Genomic DNA, 27,133 nt, shown 5'->3' with positions numbered 1-27,133 from the left:
TCCCTGGGGGTAGCCAGCATGCCACGACTGGTCCAGGCAGGGAGTACAAACTCTCAACCCTCTTGCCTCAATTTGGAACATCTCTGAAGGGCCACTTCAGTTTCACTGCTCCCCGTGGGATCAACTGGTGTCTCTGCTGCAACTAAATCACAGTTCAAGTCCTTCTGCCCAGTCCTGCCTCTTTCACTCCCTTACCCGTGTGCTCGCGTTATCCAATAAATTTCTTGCACCAAAGCCTTAAAGTCTCGGAGTCTGTTGGCAACACAATACGAGGTAATGCTCAGCATCTAGTAGGGGCTCAAATATGCCACCAGCAAGTTATATGACCTCAAAAAAAAAAAGTTATACAACCTCCATCAAGTCACTTCTCTCTGGCCTCAGTCAGAAAACTAAGACAACCCTCAAATGGGCGCATGGGCCCAAATAACTGCTCTGTTTGAGCACCAACATTCTAACAGTTAGTTCCTGAATTCACAAACAGTAGCAGGATGGGTGTGTGCTTGGGAGACAGACATGAACCCCACCACTGCATGGGCTTCATCAACAGGCAATTCCCCGGGGATGCAGTTATGAGGAAGAAGGTCAGCCGGCCTTGGTACATTGGCTGAGAAGTGCAGCGGTGGGGGGTGGTTTGTTTTCTGCCTGCTCCAGTGGAAATTCCACATGATGGGGGAGGGGAGGTATCGCCCTGAGCAAGGGAAGCCAGCCTGAGATTGTTTTCCCTCCACATCCTGCCAGCCTCCTGAAACTGATATCCCTGGGAAAGCTGACATCTTACAGAGTTACATTCCCCCGTAGGTCGGCATCATCGTGGCCAGGCCCTCTGCAGCCCAGATAAGGGCTGGGATCTTGTCAGTCAGCCACATGGCGGCAGCCACACTGGGGGTGAAGTTTCAGTCACTTTGGGGGTCACTGTTTCTTGCTCAGCAATGCTTAGAAGCAGAAGTACATGGTGGAGCCCTCGATCCCTTGACTAGGGAACAGGATGGTCCTGAAACTCACGTTTCTCATTCTTGCTTGAGATCAAGTGGGATCTTGGGAACCACACAGCCCCAAACACTGGTGGAACTGTACGCTACCCTCTCACACACACATACATACTTCCAACTACTACCTGACTGAGATTCTTGCCACTTCACTCCCAAAGAAATAAACATACATAATTCAAGCTTACGCAGATCTACTTGCTAGTTGTGAGACTGTGGACAAACAAAATGTTCCCAGGCTCAGTTTTTTCACGTCTAACATGGGGATGAGTATTCGTGTGAGGAACACAAGCTGCTGTATGTAAACCCCAAAAATCTCACTGGCTTTACACAATAAAATTTATTTTTGCTCTCTTGAAGTCCAAACCGGGTGTTACAGAGCAGTGGTTGACCTTCAAGATGTGATTCAAAAGCCAGACGCCTTCCAGTTTATATCCCAACATCACCGTGCTTGTCTTCACAAGATAGAGGAGAAAAGAACACAAAGGGTCAGAGATGTGCGGGTGGTATGCAGGCCAGGCCGGGAAGCAACACACGAGACCTTCCTTCACTAGCAAGTCTTTGACCAAAGACTCAGTCCTACCACCAGGCTTAACTGCCAAGGAGTTTGGGAAATCGAGCTTAGCTGTGTGCCCAACGGCAGGAAGCCAGCCAATCCCTGGCCACAGGATGATAACCTCAGAGCAATGTTGTAGAAAGAAATAAAACGATTCGCACTCAGGTGCACAGTAAGTGGTCAACAGACATCAATTGTGGCAGATATTAACACCACAAGGGTGACAAAATAGGTCCCTGAGAAGTGGCTGGAGATGCTGCTTCAGACATGGGTCCTGCCCAGAAGGTTGACTTTGTCATGCTTGGGCCCAAATGACAATCACGATAAGCTCACGGGGATGAACTCAAGCTCGTGCTTCTGCTGACTCCCCTCGGTGGGGGAGAGGCGGTGGGCTTCAGTTCTGAGTTAGGAGGAGGCAGGGGATCGTGGATGCTTCGATTATACCTGTCATGCTGCGACCAGTTTCTCCCTAAAACACCAGAAGGCTAACTAACATGACTTGGGACCACAAGAATTCATTACCCTTCTCAGGACTCCCAGTTAGGCAACATGAAGGATGTATGTTCTCCCGCTACTTTGATGCTGGCCCCGCTCCTTGAGAAACAATAACCTTGGTCTTATTCCTCTAGAGATATATTTGCCTCTTTTCTTGCTTATTTCAAAAGATCTCCATATATTACCTCCAAATGCCTCTAACTAAGACATTTGGGACAAAGGATCCACACTCAAATGTCTTTTCTCTGATTTCTAAGTTTCTCTCTTAATAGCAAGACGGAGGAAAGGGACTGTATTAACGGCAACATATGGAAAATAAACAAAAACAGCAATTATTTGATACCCTCCAATCCATCACAAACACACACACCCACACGGGCAACATCAACAACTTTTGGCTTCATTTGTCATTTTGACTTGGGGGCATGGGGAAAAAAGAGGGAAATGGGAAAGGAGAAAGCTGGGGGAAAAGGAAGATGAAGTATAACATAATTGGGAGAGAAAGGTAAGTACAAGTTCTTTGGGGCTATAAGCTATATATGTTGTGAATTGCTGTCCCACCACCTAAATAACTTTAGTTCTAGTAATCTAGGTTTATTTTAAGATAAACACCTTACAGCAAATAGTTTTTTTAGAGTTGAAAATGCAGAAAAACGAATAAAATGATCTTGTAACAAAATGCATTGGTCTTTTGCAAAATATTGGTTCACTGGCTTATGCAGATCTTCCAAAGGTTGGCTTGTTTTATTACACAATATCATACAATCCTGTTTGTTCCATAATTCGAAAAGATACATGCACCCCAGTGTTCACTGCAGCACTATTTACAATAGCCAAGACATGGAAGCAACCTAAGTGTCTATTGACAGATGAATGGATACAGAAGATATGGTACATATACAAAGGAATATTACTCAACCATAAAAAAATGAAATAATGCCATTTGCAGCAACATGAATGGACCTGGAGATTATCATACTAAGTAAAATAAGTCAGAAAGAGAAAGACAAATATCGTATATCATTTATATGTAGAATGTAAAAAACAAAAGATATAAATGAACTTATTTGCAAATCAGAAACAGATTTACAGACAGAGAAAACAAACTTATGGTTACCAAAGGGGAATGGTGGGGTGGGAGGGATAAATTAGGAGGTTGGTATTAACATATACACACTACTACACATAAAATAGATAATCAACAAGGACTTACTGTATAGCACAGATGACTCTACTCAATATTCTGCAATAACCTTTATGGGAAAACAATCTGAAAAAGAATAGATATATGTATATGCATAACTGAATCACTTTGCTGTACGACTGAAACTAATACAACATTGAAAATCAACTATTCCCCAATATAAAATTAAAATTTTTAAAAAATCCTGTTTGCTGACTACCAGTCTCATCAGAAAACTTTTTAAGTGTCGAGAAGCTGTCAAGTTCATGGTGGCAGAAACAAGTTTTCCAAAATTCTAATTTTTGCTTGAAAACTTGTACTTTTATCATGGGAAACAAATAACTGTCACTTGTTTTCCTTGAAGTAACAGGCTCGTTTTGTTCATTTTCAGGAAAATATCTGCCAGATACCCTAGTCTGAACAGGCACAGTTTGTCTGTCAGTCATTCTTGCAAACAAATATGGTGTTCCGTGAAAAATAATCGATTAATTGCACTCTCAACTCAAACACACTAGTTCTTTAACTCAAGACAACCATCATATCGCGAATGCAGCAAAGATACTTCATATATACTTCAGCCCTTAGAATATTTTTTAAATGAACACAGAGGCCAAGATCTAATAAAATTAATAATTTTTTTACCACTTCCTCAGGTCAATCTTAAGTGAAACTGGCAGGTTTATTTTTTCACTTCAAATGAGTGGCAGCCCGGGATACAATGATGACTCTCTGATTCCTGCTAAGGACCCCGTAGTTCTACACACCATTGGTTTTGCACCATCAGTGCAAATGTCAACACCATGAAATAGGCAAATGACATCTTCATGCTATTATGAAAATAGTTTGACTCCGAAGAACTCCTGAAGGGGTCACGGGGATTTTTATGGATCCTAGGACCACACTTTTGAACAGCTGTTATAGATCAAGCTGAAGCCCTCCTCCTCATCCACTCATCCCCATTCCTTCAACACCCACCACCTCCCTGGCACCAAAGTAACCGCAACTACAAGATTGGTATAATATCCTTACTATGTAATTTTACATATGACTGTATCCACTGAAAATCTATAGAGTGTTTATTATTTTGTTTTTGTTTTTTTTCTGCAGTATGCGGGCCTCTCACTGCTGCGGTCCCTCCCATCGTGGAGCACAGGCTCCGGACGCGCAGGCTCAGCGGCCATGGCCCACAGGCCCAGCCGCTCCGCGGCACGCGGGATCCTCCCGGACCGAGGCACGAACCCACATCCCCTGCATCGGCAGGCGGACTCCCAACCACTGCGCCACCAGGGAAGCCCGAGTATTTATTATTTTTACATGTAGATAAATATCACCCTGTGCATATCATTTTGCAATGTTTTATTTTCACAAAATCATGTATTTTTGAGCTTCATCCAGATTCAAACAGGTCTCGCCCACTCTTTTTTTTTCTTTTTTTTTTCGCGGTACGCGGGCCTCTCACTGCTGTGGCCTCTCCCGTTGCGGAGCACAGGCTCCGGATGCGCAGGCTCAGCGGCCATGGCTCACGGGCCCAGCCGCTCCGCGGCATGTGGGATCTTCCTGGACCGGGGCACGATCCCGCGTCCCCTGCATCGGCAGGCAGACTCTCAACCACTGCGCCACCAGGGAAGCCCTCGCCCACTCTTTTAACTGCCAAGTATGCCATTAAATGTATTACCCATTTTATTTATCCATTGCTTTATGCACATTTTTTTCGGGGTGGGGGCGGAGTCAAGATGGTGGTGTGGAAAGAAACGGAGTTCATGTCTCCGCACAACTAGGGCACCTGCTGGATGCTGGTAGGGGACCTCTATGCCCAAGGAGATGGGAGGAACGCCCAAGCAAACTTGTAGGACTTGGGGGGACAGAGTGGGGAGGAGAAGTGGAGGCCAGACAGTACCGGCTCCCCTGAGGGGTGGCCGAAAGGGCGGAGGGGTTCCCACGCCTGGTGGGACCCTTGGGGGCTCAGATCAGGGGAGAGTGTGCCCAGCATTTCCCCCGCCCAATCGGCCAGGGAAGTCTACCCAGCTCTCGGCTGGGTCCTACGCCCTCAGAGGCCCCCTCCGGGTCGCGTTGGTCCTGTGGCATAGGTGGGAGGCTGGGAGAGAACAGGAGAGGCAGGCGGGAGGCGTGGAGGGGGTTTGCCCTGCCCACTCGGCCTGGGAAGCCTACTGGGCTCCCAGGCCGGGTCTCCCGCCCTCCAAACCCCCCACCCCCACCCCGGGGACCACACTGGTCCTGCAGGCATAGGAGGGAGGCCAGGGGAGAGCAGGAGAGGCAGGCAGGAGGGGACCTCCAGGACCGGAGGAGTAGGAGAGGGGCGGAGAGCATTGGCCCTGATCACTCCGGCCCAGGAAGCCTGCTGGGCTCCCAGGTGGGTTACCCCGCCCTTTGAGACCAGAGGTGGGAGGCATGCCTGGGCCCCTTCTGTTCCATTTAGCCTAAGCCCCACACCCCACACCCCCCAGGGCCTTTTCCAGCCCTGAGGGTCCTAAGCATAGGCCCCGCCCACCACCCAAACCCCACCCCTGCTTAGGCCCCACCCTCCACAGCCAAGGCTTTTTCTACCTTTTTCTTTTTTTTCTCCTCCTCTTTTTTTTACTGTTGTGGTTCTGTTTTACCTTCCAGTGTTGTTGCATCTATATTTTTAGTTTTATATTCTTTCTAACATATGTTAGTTTCCTAGTCTAATTTTATTTTTTACTTTGTTATTGTCCTCCTTTTTTTTTTTTTTGCCCCCCCTGCTTGGCCTGCTGAATCTTGGTCCATGAGCCGGGGGTCAGGCCGAAGCTCCTGCGGTCAGAGCTCCGAGTCCGAACCACTGGACTGACAGAAAACCTCAGACCCCAAGGGATATTCATCAGAGTGAGGTCTCCTGGAGGTCCTCATCTACAAACTCCAGCACTGGAAGCCTCAGGCCAAACAACCAGTAAGAAAAGAACACAATCCCACTCATCAAAAAAAAAAAAAAAGGGATGGCAAAAACACACGTCACAGGTGAAAAAGCAAGGTAAAAACCTAAAACACCAAATAAACGAAGAGGAAATAGGCAATCTACCTGAAAAAGAATACATAGTAGGGCTTCCCTGGTGGCGCAGTGGTTGAGAGTCCGCCTGCCAATGCAGGGGACACGGGTTCGTGCCCCGGTCCGGGAAGATCCCACATGCCGCGGAGCGGCTGGGCCCGTGAGCCATGGCCGCTGAGCCTGCGCGTCCGGAGCCTGTGCTCCACAACGGGAGAGGCCACAACAGTGAGGGGCCCGCGTACCACAGAAAAAAAAAAAAAAAAAAAAAGAATACATAGTAATGACAGTAGAGATGATCCAGAATCTCAGAAATAGAACGGAAGCACAGATTGAGAAGATACAAGAAATGTTTAACAAAGATCTACAAGAACTAAAGAACAAACAAACAGAGATGAACAACACAATAACAGAAATGAAAAATACTCTAGAAGGAATCAATAACAGAATAACTAAGGCAGAAGAACGGATAAGTGAGCTGGAAAAAAAAAATGGTGGAAATAACTGCCAAGGAGCAGAATAAAGAAAAAAGAATGAAAAGAATTGAAGACAATCCCAGAGACCTCTGGGGCAACACTAAACGCACCAACATTTGAATTATAGGGGTCCCAGAAGAAGAAGAGAAAAAGAAAGGGTCTGAGAAAATATTTGAAGAGATTATAGTGGAAAACTTCCTTAACATGGGAAAGGAAAGAGTCACCCAAGTCCAGGAAGCACAGACAGTCCCATACAAGATAAACCCTAGGAGAAACACACCAAGACACATATTAATCAAACTAACAAAAATTAAATTCAAAGAAAAAATATTAAAAGCAGCAAGGGAAAAACAATAACATACAAAGGAATCCCCATAAGGTTATCAGCTGATTTTTCAGCAGAAACTCTACAGGCCAGAAGGGAGTGGCAGGATATACTTAAAGTGATAAAGACAAAAACGTACAACCAAGATTAGTCTACACAGCAAGGATTTCATTCAGATTTGATGGAGAAATCAAAAGCTTTTCAGACAAGCAAAAGCTAAGAGAATTCAGCACCACCAAACCAGCTTTACAACAAATGCTAAAGAAAGTTCTCTAGGTGGGAAACACAAGAGAAGAAAAAGACCCACAAAAACAAACCCAAAACAATTAAGAAAATGGTAATAGGAACATATATACTAATAATAACCTTGACTGTAAATGGATTAAATGCCCCAACCAAAAGACACAGACTGGCTGAATGGATACAAAAACAAGACCCATATATATGCTGTTTACAAGAGACCCACTTCAGACCTAGGGACACATACAGACTGAAAGTGAAGGGATGGAAAAAGATATTCCATGCAAATGGAAATCAAAAGAAAGTTGGAGGGCTTCCCTGGTGGCGCAGTGGTTAAGAATACGCCTGCCACTGCAGGGGACACAGGTTCATGCCCTGGTCCGGGAAGATCCCACATGCCATGGAGCAACTAAGCCCATGCGCCACAACTACTGAGCCCATGTGCTACAACTACTGAAGCCCATGTGCCTAGAGCCCGTGCTCCACAACAAGAGATGCCACTGCAATGGGAAGCCCGCGCACCGCAACGAAGAGTAGCCCCTGCTCGCCACAACTAGAGAAAGCCTGCACGCAGCAACAAAGACCCAATGCAGCCAAAAATAATAAAATAAATTTATTTTTTAAAAAAAAGGAAAGCTGGAGTAGAAATACTCGTACCAGATAAAATACACTTTAAAATAAAGACCGTTATAAGCGATAAGGAAGAACACTACATAATGATCAAGGGATCAATCCAAGAAGAAGATATAACAATTATAAATGTTTATGTACCCAACATAGGAGCACCTCAATACATAAGGCAAATGCAAACAACCATGAAAGGGGAAATCAACAGTAACACAATAACAGTAGGGGACTTAACACCCACTTACATCAATGGACGGATCATCCAAACAGAAAATAAATAAGGAAACACAAGCTTTAAATGACACAATTGACCAGATAGATTTAATTGATATTTATAGAACATTCCACCCGAAAGTGGCAGAATACACTTTCTTCTCAAGTGCACATGGAACATTCTCCAGGATAGATCATATCTTGGGTCACAAATCAAGCCTCGGAAAATTTAAGAAAATTGAAATTGTATCAAGCATCTTTTCTGACCACAACGCTATGAGACTGGAAATCAATTACAGGAAAAAAACTGTAAAAAACACAAATACATGGAGCCTAAACAGTGCAATACTAAATAACCAAGAGATCACTGAAGAAATCAAAGAAGAAATCAAAAAATACATAGAAACAAATGACAATAAAAACACGATGACCCAAAACCCACGCGACACAGGAAAAGCAGTTCTAAGAGGGAATTTTATAGCAATTCAATCTCACCTGAAGAAACAAGAAAGATCTCACGTAAACAATCTAACCCTACACCTAAAGCAACTAGAGAAAGAAGAACAAACAAAACCCAAAGTCAGTAGAAGGAAAGAAATCATAAAGATCACATCAGAAATAAATGAAAAAGAAATGAAGCAAACAATAGCAAATAATAAAACTAAAAGCTAGTTCTTTGCGAAGACAAACAAAACTGATAAACACTTAGCCAGATTCATCAAGAAGAAAAGGGAGAGGACACAAATCAATAAAATTACAAATGAAAAAAGAGAAATCACAACTGACACTGCAGAAATACAAAGGATTATAAGAGACTACTACAAATGACTATATGCCAATAAAATGGACAACCACGAAAAAAATGGATAAATTCTTGGCATGGTGCAATTTCCCAAGACTGAACCAGGAAGAATTAGAAAATATAGGGGCTTCCCTGGTGGCGCAGTGGTTGAGAGTCCGCCTGCCGATGCAGGGGACACGGGTTCATGCCCCGGTCCGGGAAGATCCCACATGCCACGGAGCGGCTGGGCCTGTGAGCCATGGCTGCTGAACCTGCGCATCCAGAGCCTGTGCTCCATAACGGGAGAGGCCACAACACTGAGAGGCCTGCGTACCACAAAAAAAAAAAAAAAAAAAAGAATTAGAAAATATAAACAGACCTATCACAAGTAATGAAATTGAAACTGTACTTTAAATCTTCCAACAAACAAAAGTCCAGGACCAGATGGATGCACAGACGAATTCTATCAAACATTTAGATAAGAGCTAACACCGATCCTTCTCAAACTCTTCCAAAAAATTGCAGAGGGAGGAACACTCCCAAATTCATTCTACAAAGCCACCATCACCCTGATACCAAAACCAGACAAAGATATCACAAAAAAAGAAAATTATAGACCAATATCACTGATGAACATTGATGCAAAAATCCTGAACAAAATACTAGCAAACAGAATCCAACAACATATTAAAAGGATCATACACCATGATCAAGTGGTATTTATCTCAGGGATGCAAGGATTCTTCAATATATGCAAATCAATCAATGTGATACACCATGTTAACAAATTAAGAAAAAAAACATATAATCATCTCAATGGGTGCAGAAAAAGCTTTTGACAAAATTCAACACCCACTTATGATAAAAACTCTCCAGAAAATGGGCATAGAGGGAACCTACTTCAACGTAATAAAGGCCATATATGACAAACCCACAGCAAGCATCATACTCAATGGTGAAAAACTGAAAGCATTTCCACTAAGATCAGGAACAAGACAAGGACGTGCACTCTCACCACTCTTATTCAACATAGTTTTGGAAGTCCTAGTCACGGCAATCAGAGAAGAAAAAGAAATAAAAGGAGTACAAATTGGAAAAGAAGAAGTAAAGCTGTCACTGTTTGCAGATGACATGATACTATGCATAGAAAATCCTAAAGGTGCCACCAGAAAACTACTAGAATTAATCAATGAATTTGGTAAGGTTGCAGGATACAAAATTAATGCACAGAAATTTCTGGCATTCCTATAAACTAACAATGAAAAATTGGAAAGAGAAATTACGGAATCAATCCCATTTACCACTGCAACAAGAAGAATAAAATACCTAGGAATAAACCTGCCTAAGGAGGTGAAAGACTTGTACTCAGAAAACTATAAAACACGGATGAAAGAAATCAAAGATGACACAAACAGATGGAGAAATATACCATGTTCTTGGATTGGAAGAATCAACATTGTGAAAATGCCTATACTACCCAAAGCAACCTACAGATTCAATGCAATCCCTGTCCAACTACCAATGGCATTCTTCACAGAATTAGAACAAAAAATTTTACAGTTCGTATGGAAACTCAAAAGACCCCGAATAGCCAAAGCAATCTTGGGAAAGAAAAACGGAGCTGGAGGAATCAGGTTCCCCAACTTCAAACTACACCACAAAGCTACAGTAATCAAGACAATATGGTACTGGCACAACAGAAATATAGATCAATGGTACAGGATAGAAAGCCCAGAGATAAACCCACACACACGGTCACCTAATTTGACAAAGAAGGCAAGAACATACAATGCAGAAAAGACAGCCTCTTCAGTAAGTCGTGCTGAGAAAACTGGACAGCTACACATAAAAGAATGAAATTAGAACCCTCCCTAACACCACACACAAAAATAAACTCCAAATGGATTAAAGACCTAAATGTAAGGCCAGACATCATCAAACTCTTAGAGGAAAACATAGGAAAAACACTCTATGACATAAACCACAGCAAGATCTTTTTTGACCTACCTCCTACTAGAGTAATGAAAATAAAAACAAAAATAAACAAATGGGAGCTAATTAAACTTAAAAGCTTTTGCACAGCAAAGGAAGCCATAAACAAGACGAAAAGACAACCCTCAGAATGGGAGAAAATATTTGCAAATGAAACGATGGACAAAGGATTAATCTCCAAAATATACAAACAGCTCATGGAGCTCATTATCCAAAAAAAAAAAAACAATCCAATTAAAAAATGGGTGGAAGACCTAAATAGATATTTCACTAAAGAAGACATACAGATGGCCAAGAGGCACATGAAAAGCTGCTCAACATCCCTAATTATTAGAGAAATGCAAATCAAAACTACAATGAGGTATCACTTCACAGAATGGCCATTATCAAAAAATCTAGAAACAGTAAATGCTGGAAAGGGTATGGTGAAAAAGAAACCTTCCTGCACTGCTGATTGTGAATGTAAATTGATACAGCCACTATGCAGAACAGTATGGAGGTTCCTTAAAAAACTAAAAATAGGGGCTTCCCTGGTGGCGCAGTGGTTGAGGGTCCGCCTGCCGATGCAGGGGACACTGGTTTGTGCCCCAGTCCGGGAAGATCCCACATGCCGCGAGGCGGCTGGGCCCGTGGGCCATGGCCGCAGGGCCTGTGCATCTGGAGCCTGTGCTCCAAAACGAGAGAGGCCACAGCAGTGAGAGGCCCGCGTACCACAAAAAAATAAATAAAATAAAATAAAAATAGACTAACATATGACCCAGCAATCCCACTACTGGGCATATACCCTGAGAAAACCATAATTCAAAAAGAGTCATGTAACACAATGTTCATTGCAGCACTATTTACAATAGCCAGGACATAGAAGCAACCTAAATGTCCATTGACAGATGAATGGATAAAGATGTGGCACATATATACAATGGAATATATGTGTATATACATATATACTCAGCCATAAAAAGAAATAAAATTGAGTTACTTGTAGTGAGGTGGATGGACCTAGAGACTGTCATACAGAGTGAAGTAAGTCAGAAAGAGAAAAACAAATGCCGCACGCTAATGCATATATATGGAATCTAAAAAAAAAAAAAAATGGTACTGATGAACCTAGTGGCAAGGCAGGAATAAAGACATAGACATAGAGAATAGATCTGAAGACACGGGTGGGGGAAGGGGAAGCTGGGGCAAAGTGAGAGAGTGGCATAGACATACATACACTACCAAATGTAAAACAGACAGCTAGTGGGAAGCAGCTGCATAGCACAGGGAGATCAGCTCGGGACTTTGCAATGACCTAGAGGGGTGGGATAGGAAAGGTGGGAGGGAGACGCAAGAGGGAGGGGATATGGGGATATATGTATGCATATGGCTGATTCACGTTGTTGTACAACAGAAAATAACACAGTATTGTGAAGCAGTTATACTCCAATAAAGATCTATTTTAAAAAAAAAAGATTTTTTTTCTCTTGAAAATATTAGTCTTACTCTTCTTTATATTTTTTAAGCAGTGCCTTTGGGACCATATTATGACGTGTTCCATACATAGAAAAGGCTATACAGAGCACGCATGTGCTGTAGAGAATAACATATGAATGGCACCCCAAGGACAAGGGTGCACTCACACCCCTGAAAGAGCCTCCGATGTGGTGGGGACTGGTGTGGACAGGCCAGGGTGAGTGGGTCTGGTTTCTCACTCATGAGGTTGGCAAGGCTTCAGGTACCCCACGAAGACATGAAAAGACATCATTCTTGAAGGTTAAGATGAAACTTGCTATTTTACTCACAGACAAGGCCCCCCTTTTCTGGGACTGAAAGATACACAAAGTTTCCTTGTTTCCCCTAAAGCGGGGGGTGGGGGCTCAGGTAGGAAAGACAGGTCATTTTCCACTGTTCCCTTTCAGCACAAGAAAGCACAGTGTTTTTTTTTTAATGCTTTTCACATTTCTGAGGTCCCCAGGTTATACCGTGACGAACAGGTGATTGGTTCCTTCGGCAGCTATGAGAACTTTCTGCATTTTTATTTTTAAAAGTGGTTACTATGTAGTAGGGGTTTTTGAATTTCTTTTTCAGACAGTTTAAAAAAAGAAGGAAGGTTCTGAGGTTGGAGTTGAGGTTCAGAGGAATGAACTGGACTTGGGGTGGATCAGAGATGAGTGTGATTTGCAGTTCTGGGACTGGGTAGTTGTGTGACATTGAGCAGGTCACGTAGAGCCTCTGAACTTCAGTTTCTGCATTTGTCAAGGGACACCTTCCTCATCCCCTCGCTGGGATTGTCACACCAGACACTGTGGCCAGGGTGTCCGGCACGATATCAGCACACAATGAGCAGCAACTAGGGGTGCTCATTCGTCAGCCACAAGAATTATACCAGAGCTAAGGGATTCTTTTAATTATCAGAATTATGGATTTGACTTGAATCTACGAGTCTGAGAAACGTTATAAGTACAACTTAACTCTTCATTCCTCCTGAGCTGCCATCCATTCAAACTAAACTTTCTTCAACCGGCTTCCACCCCACCACTCCTCGGAAACTTTCTTCCCAAAGCAGCCATGACGTCACAGGCAGAACCCGATGGCACCTCTGTGCCCTCCTCATATCCAACTTCTCCATAGAACTGATGCCACTGACAGCTCGCTGCACCTTGAGACTCTGCCCTCTTTGTCTGCTCTGACCCTTATTTCTCCCGGCTTTCCCAAGCTCCCGGGCAACAGCATCCTTCATGGACGTCTACCTGGCAGTGTTCCTCGGGGCTTGCTCTTCAGCCCTCATCTCATCCCACTTTTCACTTCTCTCCCTGAGTCATCTCGTTTGCTCACACATACAGGTAAGACCCATATTTCCATCTCCAGACCTGGCCCCTCCCTGAACTTCAGATTCTGCTTTCTGACTCTCTAATGATCCCCTCCATGCTGCAATCCCCCAGAAGTCTTTAAAGTTGACGCGTCCAAAACTCACCATCCCACATGCCTGCATCCCGAATATGTGCTTCCTTCTGTTGGACCCACTGGGGTGAATTCCCTGTCACCACCCACTTGGTCCTCTAAGCCAGGAATATTAATGAAGCCTAGAAGCATCTTAGTAGTCACCAGTTGTATAAAAGCTGCGTCCTTTTTAAAAAATACACCTCTCTTCTGGAACTCTCCAGTCTGTCCTCACCTGCCTGGCTCAGGTCCCTCCTAAGTGACCCCTCTGTCTTTAGTCTAGTGTCCTTCAAATCCAGGCTCCAATGTGCATCCAGGATGATCTTTCTAAAGATCACACGCACACATAGAGGTGACATACTGAGTGCCAACTTGATGTGACCATATAATTTATCAGCCAGAGACACTACTTTTGTGTGTGTGTGTGTGTGTGTGGTACGCGGGCCTCTCACTGTTGTGGCCTCTCCCGCTGCGGAGCACAGGCTCCGGACGCGCAGGTTCAGCGGCCATGGCTCACAGGCCTAGTCGCTCCGTGGCATGTGGGATCCTCCCAGACCGGGGCACGAACCCACGTCCCCTGCATCGGCAAGCGGACTCTCAACCACTGCGCCACCAGGGAAGTCCAGACAGAGACACTTTTGATCATGAAAGGGTGTGCTATGAACAATTACACTGGAACAACAGATGAATCCTAAGTCTATGTCAGGCACTGTGCTAAGTGCTTTATACACCAATACGCTTATCAGGTAGCTATTATTATTACTTAAAGATGAGGACATTGAGGCTTGCAGAGGTTAAATGGCTGGCCCATGAGCACACAGCTAGAACCCCACAGTTTGCATAAGTGAGATTCAAACTCAGCATCATCTGACCCTGGAGCTCAAACTCTTATTTGAAATCATCATCCTTTTATTTTAAAAAATGTGTTATGCCTTCCTTTTATTTCACAACAAAACTTTCATGGTCTGACATAACCCTTGCCTTCTCTCTGACCTCCTCTCCATAGGAACCGTTCCCTGCAGTGGGGCACAACCACTGGCTGCTTCTCACCTCAGCGCACTTGCTCTTTGCTTTTCCCAGATATCTTAATCTGATTCCTTATACTCCATCACACAGCTCACATGTGATCCCCGCAGGTTAGATGCACCTCCACTGGGCTCACTCAGCATCCTGTGTACATATAAGTCAGAACCCCATGAGTAGAGTTTGCTCAGTTGTCTTCTTCAAACTATTCTTGTTGAATGCTTTGTTTATTTTCCTTCAAATGGTCCTGCTTTCTAATAAATTTGTTCAAACTATAATTTTTCCCTCTAAATACTACTTTGTGCCTCATGCATTCTGACATATGATGATCTTTTTAACCCAAGGATTTGGGGGACTATTTTTGGTTTTGATTTGTTTTTGTTGTTTGTTGGTTTCCAGAAAAAGGAAAGTTTTTTAACTCTTTTATTGTTATTGATTTCTAATTTTATTGCATTATAATTACAGAACATAGTCTGCATGATACTGAATAAAATAATCTTTGGAATAAATTGATCTTTTTCTGTGGCCTAGAACATGGCCAATATTAATAAATATACAAGGTACAATCCAAATGTACATATTCTATGGTTATTATCAAAAAGGCAAGATATAAAAAATGTTGGAGACGATGTGGAGAAAAGGGAGCCCTCACACACTGTTGGTGGGAACGTAAATTAGTGCAGCCACTACGGAGAACAGTAAAGAGGTGCCTCAAAAAATTAAGAACAGAACTACTATATCATCCAGCTATCTCACTTCTGGGTATTTATCTAAAGAATATGAAAACACTAATTGAAAAGATACATGCACCCCTATGTTCCCTGAAGCATTATTTACAATAGCCAAGGTATGAAAACAACCTAAGTGCCCATCAATGTACGAGTGAATAAAGAAGTGTGTGTATATATACATACACACACAATGGAATACTACTCAGCCATAAAAGAAAGATGAAATCTTGCCATTTGAACAAAGTGGATGGACCTTGTGGGTATTATGCTAAGTAAAATAAGTCAGACGGGGAAAGACAAATACCATATGATTTCACACATATGTAGAAGATAAAACATGGTTTTAAATAAATGAATGGACCAAACCAGATAAAAACAAACAAATAAATACAGAGAAAAGAGTAGTGGTTAGCAGAGGGGAAGGGGAGTGGGGGGAGGGTGAAACAGGTAAAGGGGATCAACTGAATGGTGACAGGTGGAAACTATACTTTTGGTGGTGAGCACAATGCAGCGTACACAGAGGCAGAAACGTAATGTTGCACATATAGAAAAAGTACATATTCTATTTGTTGGATATGTGTGATATGTATCTATTTTTTCAGGCTTATTATTCATGTTATGTAATTCTTTTATATTTGCTTATTTTATCAATAAGTGTGCTCTGTCAATTGGTGTCCCAGAAGGCTATATTAAATTCCAACTACCCTTTTTAAAAATTGTATTCCCTTGGGCTTCCCTGGTGGCGCAGTGGTTGAGAGTCCGCCTGCCGATGCAGGGGACACGAGTTCGTGTCCTGGTCCGGGAAGATCCAACATGCCGCGGAGTGGTTAGGCCCGTGAGCCATGGCCACTGAGCTTGCGCGTCCGGAGCCTCTGCTCCGCAACGGGAGAGGCCACAACAGTGAGAGGTCCGCGAACCCAAAAAAAAATTGTATTCCCAGCACTTAGTACAGGTACTAGATGCAATACAGTTGGTTGTTGAATAAACGAAGGTACTGCCATGACTTTCTTGATACCTAGGATTCACCTTATTAGAAACAAGTCCCATAGAGCCCAGCTGAACTTACCTTTAGTTGTGACTCAGCATGTCCTTGTCCACACCAGTGCCACCCCACTAGAGGAGAAGGGTTACAGAGTGGCCAGAGACCGGGGCCTTGGAAAGGGCCAAGGCAAAAGAGGGGCACTGGTGCTTAAACTTCATTAATTTTGGCAACTCTTTCATTTGTGAAAGTGCTTTCTCCTGCCTTAGCTATTTGGTTTTAACTTCATGCCAGTACCACCAGGGAAGCAAGGAAGGTTTTATTATCCCAGATCTACAGCTGAGAGTCTGAAGGACTAGATCATAATATGGGTCACACAGTTAATCATAGAGAACGATAGTTAATGATGAAGAAGCCCAGTTCAGTGTTCTTTCCACAGCAGTAGGCAGAAGCCCACTCATCACTTTAAAAAATTAAAGGGCATTTCATTTTGAAACATGTTTGAGAATTTGATTATCTCCCCTTCGATTAATTCATGATCACCAGATCATGGTAAATCAACAACGACAATTATATGGAGGAAACTGTTGGTGGGAATATAAAATGGTGCAGCTACTGAGGAAAACCATCTAGAAGTCCCTCAAGAAGCTGAACATAGAGTTAACATATAATCCAGCAATTCCACTCTCTGGTATTTACCCAAGAGAATTGAAAATTTATGTTTGTCCAAAAATGTATATCTAAATGTTCATAGCAGCATTATTCATAATTGCTATAAAATGGAAACAACGCAAATGTCTATCCATTGATAAATGAATAAACAAAATGTGGTATGTCTATACTTTGGAATATTGTTCAGACATAAAAAGGAAGGACTGATATATGCTACAATATGGATGAACTCCGAAAACATTATGCTCTGTGAAAAAAGCCAGACACAAAAGGCCACGAGTTGCATGATTACACTTATGTGAAATGCCTGGAATAGACAAATTCATAGGGATAGAAGGTAAATTAGTGGTTTTCAGGGGCTGTGGAAGGGGAAAAGGAGGAGAGACTGCTAATGAGTATGGATTTCTCTTAGGGGGTGACAAAAATATTCCGGAATTAGATATGACAATAGTTACACAACCTTGTATTTATTATACTAAAAACCAGTGAACTGTGTGCTTTAGAAGGGTGAACTTTATGCTATATGAATCATATCTCAAATTTTAAAAAGCGTATGGCAAATCAAGAATCGTAGATCACTGCTCTAAACACCAAAAGAAAATCCTCCCCCCACAAAAAAAGAAAAGAAAATTCTGAGGAAGCAGCACAGCACACAGGAGTGTGAACTTTGGAAAAAGATGGAGCATGTTCAGGGCAGAAAGAGAGACACAGACGTAGAGAACAAACGTATGGACATCAAGTGGGGAAAGTGGCTGGGAGGTGGGGTGGTGGTGGTGGTGTGATGAATTGGGAGATTGGGATTGACAGGTATACAGTGATGTGTATAAAATAGATAACTAATAAGAACCTGCTGTATAAAAAAATAAATAAAATTCAATAAATAAATTAATTAATTAAAAAAGAAAAAGATGGAGCATGTTCAAATTCTACCCTTCCAATTATGACTTCCAGAACTTGGGCATTTTATTTAATTTCTCTAAGCATCGATTTTCTTACCTGTAAAATGAGGGCAATATTACCTTATTTCATGGGGTGGTTGTGAGGATTAAATGAAACCATTCATGTGAGACAGCTAGTACAATACTACACACTTAATAGGTATCGATAAATGACTGATATTATCATTATTACTTTTATTATCACTATTATTATCATTTTCACATCTTTCAGATCTCTCATATCTAATAATTTTTTAGTGCTATTCTTATTTGACACTTCTAATAACAGATTGTGAGGGTTTCCAGTTTCTATGCGCATAATCGTGGCAAATTCTTCAAAACACATGGCTTAAAGGAAAGTCTATTTTTAGTATACTGAGCTATCTACTGTGCCTGTTCCATGAAATAAATAATAATTAGCAAAACAGCTGCCAAAAAGCATGTCACAGGAATTCATTCACTACTTTGTTATAAATAGCAGTAGAAATGTTGGCCCATTGCGCCCCCTTGCGTACGTTCAGGAGAACTACCTTTACTCTAGAGAGAAGGTACCTTAGAGCGTTGCAATTCAAAGTGTGGTCCGAACCTGGAAGGAATTGAAAAATTTTGAGAAATGCACAACCTTCCGAAACTGAAGCAGGAAGAAATAGAAAATACGAACAGACCAATCACAAGCACTGAAATTGAAACTGTGATTAAAAATCTTCCAACAAACAAAAGCCCAGGACCAGATGGCGTCACAGGCGAATTCTATCAAACATTTAGAGAAGAGCTAACAGGATCCAAAAACACATTAAAAGGATCATACACCACGATCAAGTGGGATTTATCCCAGGGATGCAAGGATTCTTCAATGTACACAAATCAATCAATGTGATACACCATATTATCAAACTGATGAATAAAAACCATAAAAAAAAAACTGGACAGCTACATGTAAAAGAATGAAATTAGAACACTCCCTAACACCATACACAAAAATAAACTCAAAATGGATTAAAGACCTAAATGTAAGGCCAGACACTATCAGACTCTTAGAGGAAAACATAGGCAGAACACTCTATGACATAAATCACAGGAAGATCCTTTTTGACCCACCTCGTAGAGAAATGGGAATAAAAACAAAAATAAACAAATGGGACCTAATGAAACTTCAAAGCTTTTGTACAGCAAAGGAAACCATAAACAAGACGAAAAGACAAACCTCAGAATGGGAGAAAATACTTGCAAACGAAGCAACTGACAAAGAATTAATCTCCAAAATATACAAGCAGCTCATGCAGCTCAATATCAAAAAAACAAACAACCCAATCCACAAATGGGCGGAAGACCTAAATAGACATTTCTCCAAAGAAGATATACAGATTGCCAACAAACACATGAAAGAATGCTCAACATCACTAATCATTAGAGAAATGCAAATCAAAACTACAATGAGGTATCATCTCACACCGGTCAGAATGGCCATCATCACAAAATCTAGAAACAATAAATGCTGGAGAGGGTGTGGAGAAAAGGGAACCCTCTTGCACTGTTGGTGGGAATGTAAGTTGATACAGCCACTATGGAGAACAGTATGGAGGTTCCTTAAAAAACTAAAAATAGAAACTACCATATGACCCAGCAATCCCAGTACTGGGCATATATCCTGAAAAAACTATAATTCAAAAAGAGTCATGGGGCTTCCCTGGTGGCGCAGTGGTTGAGAGTCTGCCTGCCGATGCAGGGCACATGGGTTCGTGCCCCGATCCGGGAAGATCCCACATGCTGCGGAGCGGCTGGTCCCGTGAGCCATGGCCGCTGAGCCTGCGCGTCTGGAGCCTGTGCTCCGCAACGGGAGAGGCCACAACACTGAGAGGCCCGCGTACCGCAAAAAAAAAAAGAGTCATGTACCAAAATGTTCATTGCAGCTCTATTTACAATAGCCAGGACATAGAAGCAACCTAAATGTCCATCAACAGATGAATGGATAAAGAAGATGTGGCACATATATACAATGGAATGTTACTCAGCCATAAAAAGAAACGAAATTGAGCTATTTGTAATGAGGTGGATAGACCTAGAGTCCGTCATACAGAGTGAAGTAAGTCAGAAAGAGAAAGACAAATACCGTATGCTAACACATATATATGGAATTTAAGGGGAAAAAAAATGTCATGAAGAACCTAGGGGTAAGACAGGAATAAAGACACAGACCTACTAGAGAATGGACTTGAGGATATGGGGAGGGGAAGGGTGAGCTGTGACAAAGCGAGAGAGAGGCATGGACATATATACACCACCAAACGTAAGGTAGATAGCTAGTGGGAAGCTGCCGCATAGCACAGGGAGATCAGCTCAGTGCTGTGTGACCAGCTAGAGGGGTGGGATAGGGAGGGTGGGAGGTGGGGAGACGTAAGAGGGAAGAGATATGGAAACATATGCATATGTATAACTGATTCACTTTGTTATAAAGCAGAAACTAACACACCATTGTAAAGCAATTACACTCCAATAAAAACATTTAAAAAATAAATAAATAAAATAAAAAACAAACAAATAGAACAAAGTGTGGGCCTCAGATCAGCAGCACAGGCATCATGTAAAAAGCTTGTTAGAAGTTTAGATCTCAGATTCCACTTCCAAATCAGAATCTGCATTTTAACAGTCTCCCTGGGTGATTTGTATGCACACTGAATTTGAGAAATACCAGCAGAGAACATATAGTAAACACTTATTTTCTTCATTCAGGAAACATTTACTGAATGTCTTATATTGAGTGTTAAGTGCTGTACCAGGAACTGGAAATACTAAGATGAATATAATTCTTTCCATAAAGAAATTTGAGATTAAAATCCTGTAATAATTGTGCACCTTAAAAAGGAGAATTTTATGTAATGTGAATTATACCTCAATTAAAACAAACAAACAGAAAGAGTATAGTAAGTCAAGAATTATAGAAAACTGCTCTAAAATCCAATAGAAAAATGCCAAGGAAGCAGCATAGCACACGAAAGTGTGGACTTTGGAACAAATGGACCAAATTCAAATTCTACCCTTCCAATGATCAATATAGTACAATCATGCAGAGTCCAGTGGTACACAGAGAAGAGAATGAACTCTGATTGGAAGAACTGAAGGAAATTTCAAGGAGGACGTGGTATTTGAGATGGACCTTAATAACTATGAATTCACCAGGTGGAGAATGTTGGGGAGAGTATTCCTTTCTGAAGGAATGTCAGGAGCAAAGGCACCCATGTTCAAAGGCATGTGGTGGATTAGTGGGATGTCAAGTCCTTTAGTATGTCTTTGGTGATCAGCACATTGGTAGAAAGGCAGTTACCTCCGGGGGGAATGGGTTATGGGAAATTCTCACTTCCTACAGTATACATTTCTATACATTTAAAAAGTTAACAATAAAACAAGACAAGAACAAGAAATGTCTAAGATTAATTGTCTAAACTTTCACCAAAGTAAACAGAAATCAATGAAATAGAATATGGTCAAACAAACAAAATATCAACAAATTTGACAAACCCTTAGCCAGACTGATCAAGTTAAAAAGAAAAAAAACCACAATTACCAATAGCAGAAATGATAGCGGGAACATCACTACTAACTTTAAAGTCATTAAAGGGACAATAAGAGAAGACTGTGAAAAGATGTTTGTCAATAAACTCAGCAACTTAGATGAAATAGACAAATGTCTTGAAAGATAGAAATTAATAAAACTGACTCAAGAAGAAATAGGAAATCTGAGTATCTCAATATCTGTTAAAGAAAACTGATTTGTGGGATTCCCTGGCAGTCCAATGGTTAAGACACCTCGCTTCCACTGCAGGGGGCATGGGTTCGACCCCTGATTGGGGAACTAAGATCCCGCATGCTGCGTGGCATGGCCAAAAAATAGAAAAAAAAAATCAATTTGTAATTTAAAACCTTCTAACAAAGAAACTTCCAGACCCAGATATCTTTACTGATAAATTCTATCAAGCATTTAAGGAAGAAATAATACCAATTCTACCAGAGAACGGAGGAAGAGAGAACACTTCCCAAGTCATTTTATGAGACCAACATTATCTTGATACCTACACCAGGCAAACACATTGCAAAGAAATGAAAAACTGAGACCAACATCCTTCATAATATGATTGCAAAAATCTGTAACAAAATTTTAAGAAATCAAGTCAGGCAATGTATAGAAAAGGTTAATCAGCATGGATCAAGTGTTTGAATATTTAACGTTTGAATTTCAATTATTGTATTTCACCATATTAACAATCAAAGAAGAAAACCCACATGATTTGCTCAATAGATGCAAAAAAAAGTATCTGACAAAACCTAACACAAATTTCTTATAAAGTTAAGCACATATGTACCACAGACTCAGCAATTCCACTCCTGGCTGCTACCCAAAAGAAATTAAAACACATGTCTACACAAAGATTAGTATGTAAATGTTATAGCAATTTTATTCATAGTAGTCAAAAACTAGAAACCATCCAACTGTCCATTACCAGGGGAATGGATAAACAAATTGACGTATATCCTTACAACTGAAACTACTCGGCAATAATAAAAATGACCTTTAACAACATGGATGGACTTGGAGGAAATTATGCTAAGTGAAATATCAGACAGAGAAAGACAAATACTGTATGCTACCACTTACATGTGGAATCTAAAAAAATATAACAAACTAGTGAACATAACAAAAACGAGATTCACAGATATAGAGAACAAACTAGCGGCTACCAGTGGAGAGAGGGAAAAGGGGAGGGGCAACATATAGGTAGGGGATTAAGAGGTACCAAACTACTGCCGTATAAAAGAAATAAGCTACAGGGACATATTGTACAACACAGGGAATAGAGCCAATATTTTATAATAACTGTAAGTGGCGTATAACCTTTAAAAATTATGAAACACTATGTTATACACCTGTAACTTACATAACATTGTACATCAACTATACCTCAATTAAAAAAAAAAAAAAAGAAATGACGGCGCCGCCGCGGGCCCCGCGGACTCAGCGTAGGGGTTGGCGCCGGAGAGGTCCGGCCGTCTGGGGCTGACACCCAGCGCCCAGCCCGTCGAGTCCGCGCCGCCTCGGCCCCGGTGCGCCGCCGCGGCCTGGGAGCGTCGGCCGGGCGGGCCGGCATTAAACTGAGATGTCCCTGTACGATGACCTGGGAGTGGAGACCAGTGACTCAAAAACAGCAGCCTGGTCCCAAAACTTCACACTTCTGTAGTCTCAGCTCCAGGTGAAGAAGGCAGCTGTCACTCAGGCGAAGAGCCGGAGGACAAAACAAAGTACAGTCCTTGACCCGGTAATCAACCCGAAGCCAGGTGCCTCTTCAGACCAGAGGCAGATTGTGGACACCGCGCCGCACGTGGCAGCGGGCCTCACGGATCCGGTTCCCACTGCAGGAGAAGTTTTGATTCCCCTAGCTGATGAATATGATCCCATGTTTCCTAACGATTATGAGAAAGTAGTGAAGCGCCAAACAGAGGAGCGACAGAGACAGTGGAAGCTGGAAAGACAGAAATAGAAGAGAGAGAAAAGAGGCGTAAAGACAGACATGAAGCTAGGGGGTTTTCCAGGCGACCAGATTCAGATTCTGATGAAGATTATGAGCCAGAGAGGAAGAAGAGAAGTAGGGGCGGAGCTGCCATTCCACCACCCACTTCTCTTGTAGAGAAACACAAAGAGTTACTCCGAGACTTTCCTTATGCCGAGGATTCAAGACCTCGCTCACCGTCTTCCAAAGCTGCTATCCCTCCCCCAGTGTACGAGGAAGAAGACAGACCCAGATCCCCGACCGGCCCCGGCAACTCCTTCCTCCCCAACATGGTGGCACAGTAGCACATAAAATCATGCAGAAGTACGGCTTCCAGGAAGGCCAGGGTCTTGGGAAGCACGAGCAGGGCTTGAGCACAGCGCTGTCAGGGGAGAAGACCAGCAAGCGGGGAGGCAAGATCATCGTGGGCGACGCCACTGAGAAAGATGCAACCAGGAAGTGGGATTCAAATCCATTAACTGAAATACATAAGTGTCCTACTAAAGTGGTCCTACTAAGGAACATGGTTGGTGCAGGAGAGGTAGATGAAGACTTGGAAGTTGAAACCAAGGAAGAGTGTGAAAAATATGGCAAAGTTGGAAAACGTGTGATATTTGAAATTCCTGGTGCCCCTAATGATGAAGCAGTACGAATATTTTTAGAATTTGAGAGGGTTGAATCAGCAATTAAAGCTGTTTTTGATCTGAATGGGAGGTATTTTGGTGGACGGGTGGTCAAAGCATGTTTCTACAATTTGGATAAATTCAGGGTCTTGGATTTGGCAGAACAAGTGTGACTGCAAGAACTAGAGCCTGAGTCATCTCCAGCGATCCTTCAATAAGCTGCAGACTGAGCAGCGGAGAGCAAGGCGACAGGCAGCCTGCATGGCTGTGGGTACAGAGACTCTGGAAGGACTTCTAAGATATATGTCGACTGATCCCTTTTTTATTTTGTGGTTTTTTAATATAGTATAAAAATCCTTTAAAAAAAACCAAAATAGATAACTAATAAGAACCTGCTGTATAAAAAAATAAAATAAAATTCAAAAACATAAATAAATAAATAACAATGTGTGCCTCTCTGGTTGTTTCTCTTTTTTATTACCACTTCTGAGGTGCTTACATTTTTTGCGAGGATTTCATGATAATCCTCAAGTGCTTCAGTGATATGCCATTTCTTGCACTAAAATATCTAGAAAGTTTTGGGATATGGGGTTGTGTTACCCTTTGCTTTTCTTTCTTTCTTTTTTTTTTTTTGATTCATTTTGATAAAACCTGCAAATTACTAAAAAAAAAAAAAGAAAAGAAAAAGAAATGACCTATGATACATGCGATCGCATGGATGAATCTCAACATTTTTGTGCTGAGTGAAAGAAGCCAGACATAGAAGACTACATACTGGAAGATTTCATTTATATGAAACTACAAAAAAGATAAATCTATCAAGACGGAAAGCAGGTCAGTGGATGTCTAGGACCAGGGATGGAAAAATGAGAAAGGGAACAGGGAACATTTTAGGATGATGTAAATGTTCTCTATATTGATCATGATGCTGATTATACAGGTGTATAAATATGTCAAAAGTCACCAAATGCACACATAAAATAGATGCATTTTAATCTGTAAATTATACATTAATAAAATTGATTTTTTTTCACGAGTGCACATCCATGGGGGGTTTTACTGCAAAAAAGAAACTGTCTTGGAGGGTCTTACAGTTGCTGGATATGAGTTTGAGCTGGACCATGGAATGTTCTGGCATCATGGGTGAGGTCAGAGAATCCTGTCTGCTGGAGCTCTGGTGACAGTTTGAATCCTAACAGTCATCCTGGTGCAGTGGGTGCAGACAGAGCTGCTGATGTTGCCAGTTCAGTGAAAGTGTGAAGCTCTCAAAGCATCATGAGGCTTTGATTTACACTTTTGTACTTGGGTCATTCACAATAGTTCCCAGAGAAGCAAGAGCTACCTAGTGACACGGACAAGGGGATGAAGTCTCCAGCCACTTTTCCAGGAACCCCCCCCAGTGCTGATGCTGGGCCTGTGGTGAAGAGGCATAAAAGGAGAAGCATCTAGTGGTAAGGAAAACATAGTTTTGAGAGCTGAGAGTCCAGTCTGGTGGCCCAAAGCTAGGTAGACAGGCCCACCTGTTTCCTAGGGAGGAAGAAAGAGTGAGAGCCCAGGGTTCATGGCTAGGAGAAAGGGCAGAGTGGCACAAGAAAGGACAGCATCTTTAATGTCCTTCCCAGGGGACCCAAATGGCCTGAGGAAGACAGACTCTATGTGTCTCAATCCCTGCCTTCTCAGAACTCTCCTCCCAAAGTTGCCTGTGCCCCCTGCCAGCCCCTGGGACACACCTCTTGCCTGGATCACTCTATTCAGACAGAACTGCTGTTTCACCAAACCGGATTCTTTCCTATACTTTCCCTTTTTCAATTATTGATGGCCACCTGTGGTCACTGGCGTTAGAAGGATGGCCTTAGAACCAGTTTCACGCCCCCATTTTACTGAGAAGGAAAATGGAGCCCTGGGAAGCAACATCCAAGTTATGAATTGGAAAATTTTAGATCTAGTCAGAGCCAAGTTCAAATTTCACTCTCCCATTTGCTAGCTCTATCAAAGTGGACAAATCTCTTAAGGTCTTTGAGGCTCCTTTGCCTTAACTGTAAAAGAGGTACAATGACCCCTTCATCGTGGGTTTGTCCCAAGGATTACACAGGACAATGTGCAGACCGCACCTGCAGGATCTCTACCACGTAGTCGGCCACCAAAAATGGCCTTAGGGGTCAGGGGAAGGGTTGTATCTTGCCAGGAAGATGGCAGCCCTGGACATCTCACTGCCTTCTCTGGCCTTTGTTTCTGACAAAATGCACTTCAGTGTTCATTCTGGTCTCTTAGGGCCCATTAGTGTCTTTTTTCTTTTCTCTTTCCTTCTCTGATCTAAGTAGAGGAATCTGAGTACTCGATGACAGTTTTCTGACCCAACCAATACCCTTTTCCACCTGTGTAACTGGTGATGGTGGCAGCAATAACCACAACAGCCCCAGTAATAATACCTTTCCCACCCACACAGGCAGGCTTTGCCCTCTTTAGAAGCAGCAAAGGGCAGGGCGTGCAACAGGGCAGCAGACGGCCATGCTCACCGGCGACCTAAGCCCCCTCACAGAAGCCCCCGGAGCAACGACTACCACTATCCCCCAATCCAGAGCGTTCTTCCCGCCCTGGCACGGCAAGCAGGACAGACTAGGGGCTGGGGTTTATTTTCACAAGTCTCACCATGCCTGGAAGAGAGATTACAGGCAGATACATGCGCAAGAGGCTTTCAAACTCCAGATCCAAGATGTCCCTGATCCAGAGCTCACACTCGGCCCATGTGGTATCAGCAAGTGGCCCCTGGCAACCCCTTCCAGCACCACCCCACTCCTTCCTCTAGGGGGAG

At 42.5% G+C, this 27,133-nt stretch overlaps 1 protein-coding gene and 1 pseudogene across 16 annotated transcripts in view; one reads left to right on the top strand and one right to left on the bottom strand.

Moving 5' to 3' along the window:
* PALM2AKAP2 (PALM2 and AKAP2 fusion) overlaps positions 1-27,133 on the bottom strand; it is a 627,479-nt gene that overhangs the window by 571,140 nt on the left and 29,206 nt on the right. For 12 of the 16 annotated variants that reach the window (XM_019946401.3, XM_073806364.1, XM_073806363.1 and 9 more), the window contains one exon: positions 3,251-3,307. The exons of the other annotated variants lie outside the window; for them this stretch is intronic. The gene's annotated coding sequence lies outside the window, so the exon portion shown is untranslated. The remainder of the gene's footprint in view (positions 1-3,250; positions 3,308-27,133) is intronic. 16 annotated transcript variants of the gene reach the window in all.
* LOC117312785 (splicing factor 45 pseudogene) lies at positions 23,309-24,507 on the top strand (annotated as a pseudogene).

The sequence above is a fragment of the Tursiops truncatus genome, chromosome 6 (genome assembly GCF_011762595.2).
Source record: "Tursiops truncatus isolate mTurTru1 chromosome 6, mTurTru1.mat.Y, whole genome shotgun sequence".
Classification (NCBI taxonomy): Eukaryota; Metazoa; Chordata; class Mammalia; order Artiodactyla; family Delphinidae; genus Tursiops; species Tursiops truncatus.
The sequence above is the reverse complement of the archived record's forward strand: the minus strand, read 5'-3'. Positions and strand labels throughout refer to the sequence as shown.